This window comes from Coregonus clupeaformis, unplaced genomic scaffold (genome assembly GCF_020615455.1).
Source record: "Coregonus clupeaformis isolate EN_2021a unplaced genomic scaffold, ASM2061545v1 scaf0471, whole genome shotgun sequence".
Taxonomy (NCBI): domain Eukaryota; kingdom Metazoa; phylum Chordata; class Actinopteri; order Salmoniformes; family Salmonidae; genus Coregonus; species Coregonus clupeaformis.
The window spans coordinates 1,891-18,673 of record NW_025533926.1 but is presented as its reverse complement, the minus strand read 5'-3'; the positions used below and the strand labels follow the sequence as shown (position 1 = coordinate 18,673).

The following is a 16,783-nucleotide window of genomic DNA, read 5'->3' as shown; positions in this document are numbered from 1 at the left end:
CTATAAAACATCAGGACCACATAGACATAGGGGATCCCTATAAAACATCAGGACCACATAGACATAGGGGGTCCCTATAAAACATCAGGACCACATAGACATAGGGGGTCCCTATAAAACATCAGGACCACATAGACATAGGGAGTCCCTATAAAACATCAGGACCACATAGACATAGGGGGTCCCTATAAAACATCAGGACCACATAGACATAGGGGGTCCCTCTCTTGGTATGTTGTGGTGCCATATTCTTTCAATTTTTTTATAATGGATGTAATGGTGCTCCGTGGGATGTTCAACCCTGATCTGTACTTCTCCACAACTTTGTCTCTGACCTGTTTGGAGAGCTCCTTGGTCTTCATGGTGCCCCTTGCTTGGTGGTGCCCCTTGCTTAGTGGTGTTGCAGACTCTGGGGCCTTTCAGAACAGGTGTATATATACTGAGATCATGTGACAGATCATGTGACACTTAGATTGCACACAGGTGGACTTTATTTAACTAATTATGTGACTTCTGAAGGTAATTGGTTGCACCAGATCTTATTTAGGGGCTTCATAGCAAAGGGGGTGAATACATATGCACGCACCACTTTTCCGTTATTTATTTTTTAGAATTTTTTGTAACAAGTTATTTTTTTAATTTCACTTCACCAATTTGGACAATTTTGTGTATGTCCATTACATGAAATCCAAATAAAAATCTATTTAAATTACAGGCTGTAATGCAACAAAATAGGAAAAACGCCAAAGGGGATGTAACCAATAAAACCGATACCCTCTCAGTCTAAACAGAGGTTTCCCACATTTTGTTAGGTTAACTCAAATGTGACTATGAACATTTCCTCACCGCCAAAAAAATGCCTGAGGCGGTGTGATGTTTTTTTGTATTTTTCCCCCCAAGGTCCTTCCTCCTTGTGTGAAAGCCTCCTCTGTTTGACTTGCCAAGTATCTGCCAATGGTGGCTCTCTTTTACAAGTGAATGGACTCAGTTTAGCCACAGTTAAAAGACACACTAACATGCCATGGCCGGACCACAATGGCTGCGTGGGTCATTTGCCAAAGCTAATGATGCTACTTTGGCTGGACTAGCCTAGGAGACTAGGGAGGGAGATAACAGAATGATAAACAGGACTAGACTAGGGAGGAGATAACAGAATGATAAACTGGACTAGACTAGGGAGGAGATAACAGAATGATGAATAGGACTAGACTAGGGGGGAGATAACAGAATGATAAACAGGACTAGACTAGGGAGGAGATAACAGAATGATAAACAGGACTAGACTAGGGGGGAGATAACAGAATGATAAACAGGACTAGACTAGGGAGGAGATAACAGAATGATAAACAGGATTAGACTAGGGGGAAGATAACACAATTATAAACAAGACTAGGGGGGAGATAACAGAATGATCAACAGGACTAGGAGGCTGGGGGGAGAAAACAGAATAATCAACAGGACTAGGAGACTAGGGGGGGAGATAACAGAATGATGAACAGGACTAGGAGACTAGGGGGGGGGGGGAGATAACAGAATGATCAACAGGACTAGACTAGGGGAGGAGATAACAGAATGATCAACAGGACTAGACTAGGGAGGAGATAACAGAATGATCAACAGGACTAGACTAGGGAGGAGATAACAGAATGATCAACAGGACCACAGCTGCTCTCTCCCTTCCTCTTATCTGCATATCTACACTGTTCAACTTTGGTATTTCTTCTGCATCAAATCACATGAAGGAAACATCTGAATAAATTGGCAAAAATATCTGTGATGTAACTTGGATTAGACACAAACGCACATTCCAAAGATATACAAAGGGACAAAGGGAGATTTAAATATAGCCACTTGGAGAGATGATAACAAAAGTCTTTGACAGTAGAGCAGTGTAGTTGGTCAAATCAGAGAACCGATGAGTTACCGACTCTGAGCAGAGAACTGGAGGCTACAGCCCAGTGAGCAAAAAAACTAAGAAATGAATTTTCAACCAAAAACAAGTCTTTTCAACGTCTTTTGCTCATAAGGAGATGACATTGGTTGGGAGAGCTTTAGAGATATTTACCTTTGTTAAATTTACATTCTAGTCATTTAGCAGACGCCCTTTTCCAGACCGACTTACAGTCAGTAGTGAGTACATACATTTTCATACTGGTCCCCCGTGGGAATCAAACCCACAACCCTAGCTTTGCAAATGCCATGCTCTACCAACTGCACCATTACAACATACCCTGCAACTACAGTTTGACAAACTAGGAGTACAACAGAGAATGAAATCAGCAGATGTTTAGATTATTAGTGTTAGGAAGAGCATTTAATATTGTTTATCTATCCAGCATGCCTGCTGCAACAGAAAAACATTTTTTTTTAAACAAAAATGATTTGCATTATCACGTTTAATAATAAATGGATAAGAATAACTTATTCTAAATACAAATAAAATAAATGGATATAGCAAGTGCAACATAAGGCCCTTGTCTCTAAACATACAATATCTATTCTCTATCTACTATCTATTATTACATTTTACATTTTAGTCATTTAGCAGACGCTCTTATCCAGAGCGACTTACAGTTAGTGACTGCATACATAATTTTTTATACTGGTCCCCCGTGGGAATCGAACCCACAACCCTGGCGTTGCAAACGCCATGCTCTACCAACTGAGCTACATCCCTGCCGGCCATTCCCTCCCCTACCCTGGACGACGCTGGGCCAATTGTGCTCCGCCCCATGGGTCTCTTATCTTTTATTTTCTTATATATGTGCATTTACAGCAACTATTCGGACTACACAGACAGTAGCCATGGATCCACCCAGTGCCCACCACCTCCCCTCCTCCCCTCCCCTCCCCTCCCCATTCCAGCACACATTGCTTCAGTCAGACAGACAGGAATACAAAGGACATGGTTCCCACAGTAGGAGAGAGACCTGGGGGGACAGCGTAGAAGGCTGCTGATCAAAACGGTTACACTGACAGACAACAGTGTGTCCAATAACATCCGGTTTGTAGACGCAAGAGAGTAGGAGGAGAGGGAGAGGAGGAGGGGGGGGGGTTCAGTGATATGGGAGTGATGATCATCAGGGTTGGGGTCAGTTCCATTTCGAGAAATGTCAGAAAATTATTCCTTACTGAAAAGCCATAAATTACCTGAATACATCCTAAACTTCCTAAATGAATTGAGTTTTGAAATGGTATTGACCCCAACCCTGATGACCATGTGTCCACCCCTGATAGAGGGAGGGGGGACAGTGAGAGAGGAGAGGAGGGGGGAGACTGAGGCACAACGAACAAAAATAAAAAAAAACTGACAAACCAGGTCATGCACATGGACAGTCATTCATTGGCCAATGAGAGAGGGGGAAGCAGGACAGGAAGACAAAAGAGAACTGAACTCACCAGCACGGCATCACCAAACACTCTGAGAGGGAAAGAGTGGCACCTATCAACCCTCCAGAAACCGGAGAGAGAGAGAGAGAGAGAGAGAGAGAGAGAGAGAGAGAGAGAGAGAGAGAGAGAGAGAGAGAGAGAGAGAGAGAGAGAGAGAGAGAGAGAGAGAGAGAGAGAGACATTGTAACTCATCAGCACACACACAGGCTAGCCGCTCCCGCCCCGTAAGAGGGTTGTTGGGGGTCGGGGTGATGTTGTGCAAAGCATTCCTCGCTTGTGAAAAACCGTTAACTTTCTCAATGGAGTGGGGGTGTGAGTGTGTGCAGAGAAAGAGACGGGAGGGAAGGAGGGATGGATGGTGGGAGGGAGGGATGGGGGCATGGGGCTGCCCAACTGTGCTCGCTCCGAGCCAGACAGAGAGGTTGGGGATGGGGGGAAGGAAGGAGGAGGAGTGGACTGTTTATTCACTGGACCATTTATACAGTACCTCCTCCTGCGCCTCCTGCGCCTCTACAGTGCCTTCGGAAAGTATTCAGACCCCTTGACTTTTTCCACATTTTGTTAGGTTACAGGCTTATTCTAAAATTGATTTTTTTAAAAATAATAATCCTCATCAATCTACACACAATACCCCATAATGACAAAGCAAAAAAAGGTTTTTAGACATTTTTGCACACCTGTATTTGGGGAGTTTCTCCCATTCTTCTCTGCAGATCCTCTCAAGCTCTGTCAGGTTGGATGGGGAGCGTTGGTGCACAGCTATTTTTAGGTCTCTAGAGATGTTCGATCGGGTTCAAGTCCGGGCTCTGGCTGGGCCCTCAAGGACATTCAGAGACTTGTCCCGAAGCCACTCCTGCGTTGTTTTGGCTGTGTGCTTAGGGTCGTTGTCCTGTTGGAAGGTGAACATTCGCCCCAGTCTGAGGTCCTGAGCGCTCTGGAGCAGGTTTTCATCAAGGATATCTCTGTACTTTGCTCCTTTCATCTTTGCCTCGATCCTGACTAGTCTCCCAGTCCCTGCCACTGAAAAACAACCCCACAGCATGATGCTGCCACCATCATGCTTCACCGTAGGGATGGTGCCAGGTTTCTTCCAGACGTGACGCTTGGCATTCAGGCCAAAGAGTTCAATCTTGGTTTCATCAGACCAGAGAATCTTGTTTCTCATGGTCTGAGAGTCTTTAGGTGCCTTTTGGCAAACTCCAAGTGGGCTGTCATGTGCCTTTTTACTGAGGAATGGCTTCCTTCTGGCTACTTTACCATAAAGGCCTTATTGGTGGAGTGCTGCAGAGATGGTTGTCCTTCTGGAAGGTTCTCCCATCTCCACAGAGGAGCTCTAGAGATCTGTCAGAGTGACCTTCGGGTTCTTGGTCACCTCCCTGATTGCTCAGTTTGGCCGGGCGGTCAGCTCTAGGAAGAGTCTTGGCGATTCCAAACTTCTTCTATTTAAGAATGATGGAGGCCACTGTGTTCTTGGGGACCTTCAATGCTCCAGACATTTTTTGGTACCCTTCCCCAGATCTGTGCCTCGACACAATCCTGTCTCTGAGCTCTACGGACAATTCCTTCAACCTCATGGCTTGGTTTTTGCTCTGACATGCACTGTCAACTGTGGGACCTTATATAGACAGGTGTGTTCCTTTCCAAATCATTTGAATTTACCACAGGTGGACTCCAATCAAGTTGTAGAAACATCTCAAGGATGATCAATGGAAACAGGATGCACCTGAGCTCAATGTCATGTCTCATAGCAAAGAGTCTGAATACATATGTAAATAAGGTATTTCTGTTTTATTTGTATTATTTTTTTAAACATTTCTACACATTTCTAAAAACCTGTTTTCGCTTTGTCTTTATGGGGTATTGTATGTAGATTGCTGAGGATTTATTTTTAGTTAATCCATTTTAGAATAAGGCTGTAACGTAACAAAATGTGGAAAAAGTCAAGCGGTCTGAATACTTTCTGAAGGCTGTATGACGGGAAGTCAGGCTCACACAGACACTACTGCTATAGCAGTTGTTGACATCACTCCTTAGTAAGGGCTGTTCTCTGATGACTGTCTGTCTGTCTGTACTCACTTCCCCCTACCACTTGAAATGAAATGGGAACTAAACTGTCAACCGTAGGGCCGCTGGTCAGATCCCAGGTACATTTTCAATTTTCTGCCGCTGTACCCCTCGAGCAAGGGACTTAACCCCTGAACTGATCCTGTGCCTCTCAATGTCTGTCTGGGGTGAGTTGGGAAAAGGCAGAAGATTAATTCTCATCACACAATGGACAGTAAAGTATATTGTAAGTACTTATATTGGTAAATATACGTACTTACAATGTCAGTGCTCAGTGGTAAATGGTCAACACAGCAGTGGCAATAACACAGCAGGTAAATATAATAACACAGCAGGTATATACAATAACACAGCAGGGGCAATAACACAGCAGGTATATACAACAACACAGCAGGTATATACAATAACACAGCAGGTATATACAACAACACAGCAGGTATATACAACAACACAGCAGGTATATACAACAACACAGCAGGTATATACAACAACACAGCAGGTATATACAATAACACAGCAGTGGCAATAACACAGCAGGTATATACAACAACACAGCAGGTATATACAATAACACAGCAGGTATATACAATAACACAGCAGGTATATACAATAACACAGCAGGTATATACAATAACACAGCAGTGGCAATAACACAGCAGGTATATACAACAACACAGCAGGTATATACAACAACACAGCAGGTATATACAACAACACAGCAGGTATATACAATAACACAGCAGGTATATACAATAACACAGCAGTGGCAATAACACAGCAGGTATATACAACAACACAGCAGGTATATACAATAACACAGCAGGTATATACAACAACACAGCAGGTATATACAACAACACAGCAGGTATATACAATAACACAGCAGGTATATACAACAACACAGCAGGTATATACAATAACACAGCAGGTATATACAATAACACAGCAGGTATATACACTGATTATACTGCTCCTCTGTGTTGGGAAAGTATTGTTGTCCACTGACAGACTGAACACTAGCTCTGTTTACAACTTTTTAATTGGCTGGGAAACACATTCCCGTGAAACACCCCCAGACTGTGACGCCACACAGTAGTCACACCATGCAGCTCATACACTGAGGCAACAAGCAAGTGACCAAATATCCTGGTGGAACATGTGGTGTGTGTGTGTGTGTGTGTGTGGATGTGTTTAACTATTCTTGTGGGGACCTGAAGTCTCCACAAGAATAGTAAACCAAGATAAATTTGACCAACTGGGGACATTTTGTTGGTCCCCACATAAGGTCAAATGCTATTTCTAGGGGGTTTAGGGTTAAGGTTAAAATTAGTGTTAGGGTTAGAATTAGGTTTAGAGTTGGGGTTAGGAGATAGGGTTAGTTTTAGGGTTAGGAGCTAGGGTTAGGTTTAGGGTTAAGGTTAGGTTTTTGGGTTAGGGTTAAGGTTAGGGTTAGGTTTAGGGTTAGGGTTAGGGAAAATAGGATTTTGAATGGGACTGAATTGTATGTCCCCACAAGGTTAGCTACAAAAGACTGTGTGTGTGTGTGTGACTAATCAATTCTCTCTCTGGATTTTCTCAGAAACTGTTCAGAGTTCAACAAAGATGGAAAATGGTTAAGGTTGAGTTTGAAGATTGATGAGAGGCCTGCATTTTCTAATTTCTAAATTAACACATTGTGAAAAACTAATTAAATGAGCAGGAGTGCCTGAAGCTCTGGGTCTAGTGTTAATTACAGTAAGCTCAATTAGCATGCGTTGCAGGGCATTCTGCTGAAGGGGATAATATACCAAAGTAGCAAGCGAGTGTGTGTGTGTGTGTGTGTGTGTGTGTAGATGACTAAGCCACTCATCATCTACACAACAGGATGGTGATAGAGGATAATAACTGATCCAGATGATGAGCCCCCAATTAATACTGTTCAAACATTATCTATGTAATGCACTGGGCAAAACAGCAGATATGAAAGCTTTTGCCAATGTCCAGGCTAACAAATATCCGGCCACATCAGATCAGCGTTTTCCAATCAAAATCAATCAGTTAACAATCTCATCTGATATAGGGCAGTTTATCTCGCTGTAACAACACAAGTAGTCCTGCATGCGTGTCTGGTGAGAAGAGGGCTACAACAGATTACAACAGCCCCCTATATATCTGGAGAGAAGAGGGCTACAACAGATTACAACAGCCCCCCTATATGTCTGTGCTACAGGCCAGGGACATCTGGTTGATCAGTATTGTTTTCCCAGCCCCCCTCCAGTCTCCGCTGGTAAGGGAACCTCCCAGCCCCCCACCAGTCTCCTCTGGTAAGGGAACCTCCCAGCCCCCCACCTTGCCCTCCTCCAGTCTCCTCTGGTAGGGGAACCTCCCAGCCCCCCACCTAGCCCCCCTCCAGTCTCCTCTGGTAAGGGAACCTCCCAGCCCCCCATCTAGCCCCCCACCAGTCTCCTCTGGTAGGGGAACCTCCCAGCCCCCCATCTAGCCCCCCACCAGTCTCCTCTGGTAGGGGAACCTCCCAGCCCCCCATCTAGCCCCCCCACCTAGCCCCCCTCCAGTCTCCTCTGGTAGGGGACTGCATGCATCACAGTAGGGTTCCGTCTGATGGCTAAAGATTAGGCTGGTGTACTTATGTGTGACCAAGTGTGCTTGTGTGTGTGTGTGTGAGGATTTACTGTCTTAAAACATTGTTAATCCTCGGACCCCCAGGAGGACCTGATTGAGGTCAGTTAAAAAAAATGTGTAAAGTGGTTGTCCCACTGGCTATCATAAGGTGAATGCACCAATTTGTAAGTCGCTCTGGATAAGAGCGTCTGCTAAATGACGTAAATGTAAATGTTAACAAACGGCCTCCAGGAAAGACAAGAAGAACAACAATACCCAAACAAACAATGGGGTGCATACAGGTGTGTGTGTGTGTGTGTGTGTGTGTGTGTGTGTGTATTCATGTGTGTCGCTTGGTTAGGTTTAGAGTAAATGTTTACATTTAAAATCCAAAGGGAACACATGCTAATATTTACAGTAATAGCGTTGGGGTTTTAAATTATTTATAGCATTCTAATTCAGTATGTTTAGTTAAATCTATAAGGGAAACATAAAAGACAACCATTATACTATATGAATAAAGATAGTGGGTCATCCTGTTGTGTAGCCAAGAAAAGTCTAATGTTTTCTAACCACTGGGACAATTGTGCCCGTTGTTAGAAGTGGTTGTCCACTGTTTTCAACTTTTACAGGGCTGTTTTTGTCACATGTCTGATGGGCATAGCATCTGTAGCCATTCTTATGATGTATGGATTCTCTCTGAGTGAAACACCATGGGCTTGAAGGTCAGGAAACTCTTCAAACTAGACAGAGAGGGCAATAGGACAGAGGCAACAATGAAAACAATGAAAAAAGTTTATACACAATTTATGTGTGTGTTTGTGTTTGCATTAAGGTATGCGTGTATGAGCACGTGTGTGTGCGTGTGTCCACATGTCTATGTGTGCGTGCTTGTTTTTGCGTATGTGTGTGTGTGTGTCTAGTCCTCTGGTGGTTTGGGAGCTTGGTCTGGTGGCCTCGTGTGTGTTTAACAACAACATAACCTCCAGAGACAGAGAGAACCCCACTGGGAGTAGAGAGACGGAGCGAGACAGAGAGAACCACACTGGGAGGCAGGGCAGGAGAAACAGTCTGTTAATAGAGAACAATACAACATACCACTGGGAGTAGAGATGGCGAGAGAGCGAGAGACAGAAAGAAAGAAAGAGAAAGAAAGATAGAGAGAGACTCAAGCCTGAACATGGAGAGATTGACAAGAGTTATGGAGATAAAGATTCTCTTCAGTCAAACATCAGAGAGATGGTAAAAAAAACAGATGATCTGTTCACAAGATGAACTACCTACTATCCATCAGCAGTTTCAACTAAAGACAGAGAGAGAGAGAGAGAGAGAGAGAGAGAGAGAGAGAGAGAGACAGAGAGAGAAACAGAGTGAGAGAGAGAGAGAGAGAGAGAGAGAAACAGAGTGAGAGAGAGAGAGAGAGAGCGAGAGAAACAGAGTGAGAGAGAGAGCGAGAGAGCGAGAGAAACAGAGTGAGAGAGAGAGAGAGAGAGAGCGAGAGAAACAGAGTGAGAGAGAGAGAGAGAGAGAGAGCGAGAGAAACAGAGTGAGAGAGAGAGAGAGAGAGAGAGAGAGAGAGAGAGAGAGAGAGAGAGAGAGAGAGAGAGAGAGAGAGAGAGAGAGAGAGAGAGAGAGAGAGAGAGAGAGAAAGAGAGAGAGAGAGAGAGGGGAGAGAGAGAGAGAGAGAGAGAGAGAGAGAGAGAGAGAGAGAGAGAGAGAGAGAGAGAGAGAGAGAGAGAGAGAGAGAGAGAGAGAGAGAGAGAGAGAGAGAGAGAGAGAAAGCTCCTCTGTATTGTAACACAGTAAAGAAAGGAAAGGAGAGGAGATGATCACCAAAAATATTCAGGTTCAAGACATGACTGTATATGGTTTATTTCCACATGGTGTGCAATCTTTACATTTCCAAATTGATTTCCCTGATTAATTAATTTGTGAAGCCATTTCCAGAGGTAGACATTTAATTTGAGCCAGAAATCAACGTCCATCGCTCTAGGCAGCAGGAATAAGCCTAATTAATGTGTAAATGAAGGCATGCGTGCGTGCGTACGTGCGTGCGTGACAAAGACGATACCAAATCTGATTCGCTTTGAGAAATATTTGTTTACTTTTTGAAATGACAATTAATCCGAATGTCAAAGTGTCAGTTGTAAAAGGTTGAATCTTTCACCTGTGACAGAGCACATCCAAAGCCCCACTTAAAAGTGGCTAACAGGAAGTCTCAAAGGGCAGGACAGTGACAACAACACGTAGAGACACAAACCCCTATGATGTGTCGTTGTATTACAAGACACACACACACTTAGGCTACAGTCAGTCTACCAACCAAGGAATTAAACGGCATTCCAAAAGGAAAATGCCAAACGAGGAAAAATAAAGCTAGAAAAGCACAAGGGCATGGTAGAATGACCCGCTGCTCAAACACGCATAATAGCAATTAATGGTGACCATAAATCACGTCAGCTGAAAAAACCCTCCACTTTGGCCCGTATGTCCAGCACAGCAGAGACAAATAGTCTCCAGCAATTGAACCCCTAACCTTTAAAGACGCGGGAAGCGGCTCGTTCATCTTTCTTAGCTTGGCTCGGTAGACTACCCCAACCCCAAGAGACTGAGGAGGTCTTTTGCTTTTGCTAAACTTTCAGCCCGACCCCAGAGTCACAGAGTAAAGTGATTTCACAGTGCTGCTGTCATCACCTTATGTTGAGAGATAGAGTTTGTAGCACAGCCAGACACTTGGCAGGGCTCAATGACAACTTCAGCAGATAAGTCGAAGTGGAAATGGGAGAGAAAATAGAGTAGTCAGATAATGTTTATTACTTCTGTAACACTTTTTGATAGATATAATGCTACTTCAGTAAGACTTTACTTAAAAACAACATGCAGGTATAACGCTTCATTAGTTGTTATAAGTCTCTCTCTCTCTCTCCCTCTCTCTCTCTTTATTTAAGGGCTTTATTTGCATGGGAAACGTATGTTAACATTGCCAAAGCAAGTGAAGTAGATAGTAAACAAAAGTGAAATAAACAATAAATATTAACAGTAAACATTACACTCAGAAGTTCCAAAAGAATAAATACATTTTAAATGTCATATTATGTCTATATACAATGTTGTAACAATGTGCAAATAGTTTAAGTACAAATGGGAAAATAAATAAATATGGGTTGTTTTTACAATGGTGTTTGTTCTTCACTGGTTGCCCTTTTCTTGTGGCAACAGGTCACAAATCTTGCTGCTGTGATGGCACACTGTGGTTTTTCACCCAGTAGATAAGGGAGTTTATCAAAATTGGGTTTGTTTTCAAATTCTTTGTGGATCTCTGTAATCTGAGGGAAATATGTTTCTCTAATATGGTCATACATTTGGCAGGAGGCTCTCTCTCTCTCATTACTCCCATTACTCTTGCTCTCCCATTACAGCCAAAACAATCATCTGAGGAGACCAGAGGTGACCATGGCATTTCATTTTGGGGATAATGTAAAAACAATAATGTATGACCTCATTTCCTGTCGAAATTGATCTAAATATGGAGCACTCATCTGGTTACCTCTGAGGGCAATAGGTCTGACATCCAATCTGATACATTCTGTTAGGAAGAACAAGTTATTGGCACTTGGACATCAGAGCCATTGACTAAAGAGCAACTGCTGAAGTACTGTGTGGGTGTAACTCTCTCTCTCTCTCAGACTGTTATACCCTTTTCACACTACTGAGCCAAGCCAAGCTGAACCGAGCTGTGCTAGCCCTTACCCATCCAATATAGTTGCTGGAAAGGACAGAAATATCTGAGCTGTCACAGCACGGTTGCTTTGGCCCTATACTGTGAAAATGGTATTCCAGTCGAATGCAGGCCAACAGAGCTTCCTAGACCCCTTCAGATACAACAGTCCAGGGACCTCCCCCGGGAAACCTCCCCTCACTTTCCTCCCCAGAGGCATCAATGGGGCACTTGTCCGACAGCATAGCACTCCACTGTGAGCCGGGGGCCTCGCAAACCAAAATATTGACTTTGAATACTTCAAACATTGGGATAACCTGACTTCAACAAGCGTGGCTGTGTGGCCTTTGACCCACCTCTAGGGAGTGTCAAGGTTTACCTTGTTACTCTGGTAATATAGCTACACACACACACACACACACACACACACACGCACTCGTCTGAGCCCTCTTAGTGAATGACATGGTCTGTGAGGGGTGACCACCATAGCCCCCCCTGGCCAGGTGAACCCCCCCCCTTCCCAGTAAAACAGCAGTGGAGAGAGGGGAGCTGTGGTCTCTGGCTAACCTACTCCCTATATAGTGCACTACTTTAGACCAGAGACCTATGGACCCTGGTCAAAAAGTAGTGCACTACAAAGGGAATAGGGTGCCATTTGAGACTCAGCCTGTGGCGGTCTGTCTAGCACTAAAACGATGTAATGGCTGCTTCCATTTTGAGCCGCATGTTAAAGGCCGTATCCTGTCGGCCTGATGCTGAGAGAGAGAGCGTTTGTCCAGGCCAGCTGAATGCCATACAGATGTAGGATCTTCATTTAAAACTTTTAGTGTATTTGAGGTTTAAAAAGGCTTCTGAAGTTTGTAATTTCCACTTTGAAATTCCCGACTTGATTTTGCCTTATGAAAAATGTATCAACCCCTACAAAAATGCCCATTAATTATATTCCACATTTCCTGTTCCTGCTGTAGTAAACTGGCTCAAATTAACATCCTATATCTGTACATACACATTAAATCCAACCTCTTAATGTAAACGGGAGATGAGAAATGACTAGGAATGAAATGGGGAAGTGAAAGAGGTCACAGAGGTTGAGTTTTGTGGGGATGGGGGATTTTTTCAATGAATCATTCAACAATCTTACTGTATTATTAATGTAAAGTGGAACTGTCCTCTAGGATTGACCGTTCCCATTGAACACCAGACACCTACAGAGCAAGAATCACAATCCCAAATGCAATGGAGTCACAGTTAGTCTGTTACAGCAGATCACTGAGAGGTGTGTGTGTGTGTCTGTGCGTGTGTGTGTGTGTGCGCGTGCATGCAAGTGAGTGAGCGAGTCTGTGTTGACATGGGACGGGGGAGCATCCCTTGTGGCAATGTTCTCCAATGAGAAACACACAGATGTAACTGAACACATGGATAAGTCATGGCACCAAGCCTTACTCAAATACATCAGAGGTACTATTTTGAACAGCCTGGGGAGTAGTATTTTTGTTTCTGTGTTGTTGGGACGAGAGCCGAAGCGTTTGAGCAGAGCAACACTACTCCTGAGACCTAAGAATACACATACAGACAGGCAGACAGGCAGCCAGCCAGAGCGACAGACAGGCAGCCAGCCAGAGCGATAGACAGGCCAGAGCTGAACCCTGCAGGTCCAAGCCATTAAATCACTGTTGTAGCGTACTCCGCCAGCCAATAGTTTTAACATGCACTAACAAGCATCTCCCCCCCTCGCCCCTCGCCTCTCTCCACTTTCCTCCCTCAGCTCTGATCATGTTGTACACAGACATGCTATCGGAGTTGTTTAGAATAGAATCAATGTCTCTCTCTCCTCTTGTCTCCTCAGGTCTTGTAGTTGACTGCTACACTGCTCTTGTCTGTGAAGGTGCGCCAACTCACAATGGACACAAGTGCTTCTCTACCCCAACCTTTTCTAGCCCTTATCACTGAAGCTCATGTTCCACTTTTGTTGCCAGGTAGGACAGGGTGAGGGGCAGTCGTTTCAGCTTTTGTGAACAGATCTGATAACGTGAACTGGACTTGGGCTGAGGGAGATAAATTGAGGGAAGCTATTGAATCATTTAATCATCAATAGGTCTGTTTAGAACAGCTGACTATCATCCAGTCAACACAGAGTCGAGATAGAGAGAGAGAGAGAGAGAGAGAGCATGAGCAACAAACCAGATCTCTGAATACAGTATCACTCAGAATGTATTGCATAGAAACATTGAGAGATATACATGATATATCATCACAGATTACATTACAGATGAGAATTTACAGAGAATGAGATAACTATAGACACATTATAGCTGTTTTCATGAAACATCATGAACCAGCCATCAAGTGTGATATTAAAGCCATTAGGTGAGGAAGAAAGACATTACAGTGCTATTTTCAAACTATCTCGTTGTCTACTAAGTGATGATGGTGCATACAACATTTTTGACATACAGTATCAACACAAATACTGTACGCCCAGAGCCAAGGACAACTGCTGCTCAACTCTGCTCTCTATCGACGAGTAGCAATAATTAACCTAAATTGTGAGCAAAAAAAAGTTGCAAAGTTTGGGGCAACATCAATGTTATAATGGCTAGAAAAGGACAATTCTGTCATGGGGCTGCCAAGGGCTGTGGCGGAAAGATGTGCATTACACTGTTTCTAATGCTCTAAAGCCGTCCGCGGGATGATCAGACAGTCTTACTCCAGTGGTATAATTCAAACCGCTTGCCTTTTGTTTATCGGGCCAACATCTTGGGCGCATAGGTAGCCTAAAATCGATTCAGAATGCATTTACTGACATCAATTCGATTATGTGATTTTCAGTTGATCAGAAAAATCTATTTAAGGGACAGCACCTTGACGCAACACGAGTCTTCCTATAGTCAAATAACAAAGATTATACAGGTTTTGTAATTCAGATAACACCAATAATATGAAGTTGCTTGTTGATTTTAACGGAATTCAAAGCCAATAATTATTTGACATAAGAATATTCTACTAAATGGAAATATGGTTACTCAAATATGATCAAATTGCCTAGCAGTCAAACTTTCCAGAAAACTAAGTTAATTCAATTGCTGTCTCACTACCATCTTTTTTTTATTTTATTTTATTTTTTTACAAACCTTACCTTTCTTTATTGGTGCATTAATGTTGCTGGAGAACGTTTCATACGAAGGCTGAAGCAGAGTGCGTAGGCCTATGCACCGTAGTTTATCCGAGTATCCACTGTCTACTATGTTTTCTCTCTCCCAGCAAGTGGCTATCTGCCTGGCTGGCTTTGCAGGCGCTGTGATGTTGTGCGGAGATCCCACTACAGCTGTTAAAAGGGGTGTTTGGAACCTATGAGTCGTTTGAGGGTGGTTTAAAATTCAAATTAAGGACATGTTTGTTACAATTTAATTGTAGGTAGGCTAACTTTTAACAACCCAGAGCATTTTTCTCAAAACGAATTTCTTCAATCATATAATTGTGTTTTCATTCTACTCAGAGTGAGAGATACGCACCCCCCTTTGGATAGAACGGTCACTCTCGATGTAAGAGCGTGATACGGTTCTAATTGATTGATAAGGCAACTTGACAGAAAAGTTGCTTTTATACTTTGTCTCCAAATAAACAGTTATAACTACGTTTTTGAATTATTATTATTACAAATGCTTTATTAATGGGAAATGTTAGAAAATATTTAGCAAATGTCAGCAAAAAGCTTAATTAATAGTGTTGATATTATTCAGTCACACACGTTGACGTTATACAAAAAAATACACTGATATTGTGAGGAAAGCTGTTTAAAAAAAAAAAACTAAACGTTTTGAACAAGAAACACTTTCTATTGATATATCTATCCCTGTCTTCCTTTTCGTTGGGTCAGTGGCTGCCCTACAACACGCAGAACGGTCTCGTTCAAGTCCCCAACCATTAATGGGAAGCGAACCGAATGTGTCCCCAAAATGCCTCAAAACGTTAACACTTTCAGATCCTAAATAATAACAATGAAACAGTAATACATGGGATTTAAAGCGACTTTCAGAAGGCTGTGTGGGTAGTGTTAGCCACAACCTTGTCTGGGGGCAGGGTGGGGGATAGCGGAAGATGCTGGCAGATAGATTCGATTTTTGACTGAAAAAAGTCCAGAAACGTATTACAAGGCTGTAAAGAGCCAGTGAGGAGGAGGAATCCAGAGGCCTGAGTAGTCTGTTGGTGGTGGAGAAAAGAGTTCTGGGATTGCCTTGGCCGTTATTGATGAGGTTAAAGCAGTAGACTGATTTGGCCTGGGAGAGAGCATCATTGTAGTCCTCTAGGCCTCTGAGTGGACTGTGATACCAGATTCTTTATAGAGCCTCTCCAGTTGTCGGCAGTGGCGGTTCTAGACACATTTTACTAGGGGGGCCAAGGAGGGGCCAGTGTTTAATCAGGGGGGCACACATAAAAAAACTGGCAACACATGATATTCAAAGATTATAAACTTTATTTTACTTTAAAATCATATGACATTTATTATAACACGTATTTTGTACAAGAGTGCAGATGCAAGAGAGATAGTGCCATAAAAATGAAAAAATAAAAAATAAAAATAAAATTAAAAAGTACAGGGTACAAATACAGGGTTCATATTCAATGTGAACAAAACTCCAGGATACAACAAAGGGTACAACAATGTGCCATTTCCTATTTATGGAAGCCCCACTACTGTGGACAGTTGATTCCACATTTTGTTTTAAGAAAGAAAACTTTCTGAGTGATTTATAAACAAAACACACTACCCTGTATCCATTTAGGTAAAATAAACCAAATCAGAAAAGAAATTCAATTCAAAGAGGCTTTACTAGCATGACCATATTGACATACAGTATTGCTAAAGCACATAAACAGGGAAACGTGTTACACATTAACATCCAGTAGTCCAATAGGATGCAGACAATAAACATTAAGTTAACATTCGTTTAAAAGCAACAATCATGTCAACACAATGTAGCAATATGAACAACACTGATGGATATCAGCAAC

General features: G+C 42.9%; 1 protein-coding gene across 2 annotated transcripts in view; it reads right to left on the bottom strand.

Annotated features, from left to right (window-relative positions):
• sema5bb (sema domain, seven thrombospondin repeats (type 1 and type 1-like), transmembrane domain (TM) and short cytoplasmic domain, (semaphorin) 5Bb) overlaps nucleotides 1-15,025 on the bottom strand; it is a 77,774-nt gene extending 62,749 nt beyond the window's left edge. Inside the window, exon 1 of one of the 2 annotated variants that reach the window (XM_041899120.2) lies at nucleotides 14,907-15,025. The gene's annotated coding sequence lies outside the window, so the exon portion shown is untranslated. Of the gene's footprint in view, nucleotides 1-3,399; nucleotides 3,463-14,906 lie in introns of those variants that run through there. The other variant, XM_041899119.2, reaches the window with a different exon arrangement.
• Nucleotides 15,026-16,783: the final 1,758 nt, after the last annotated feature.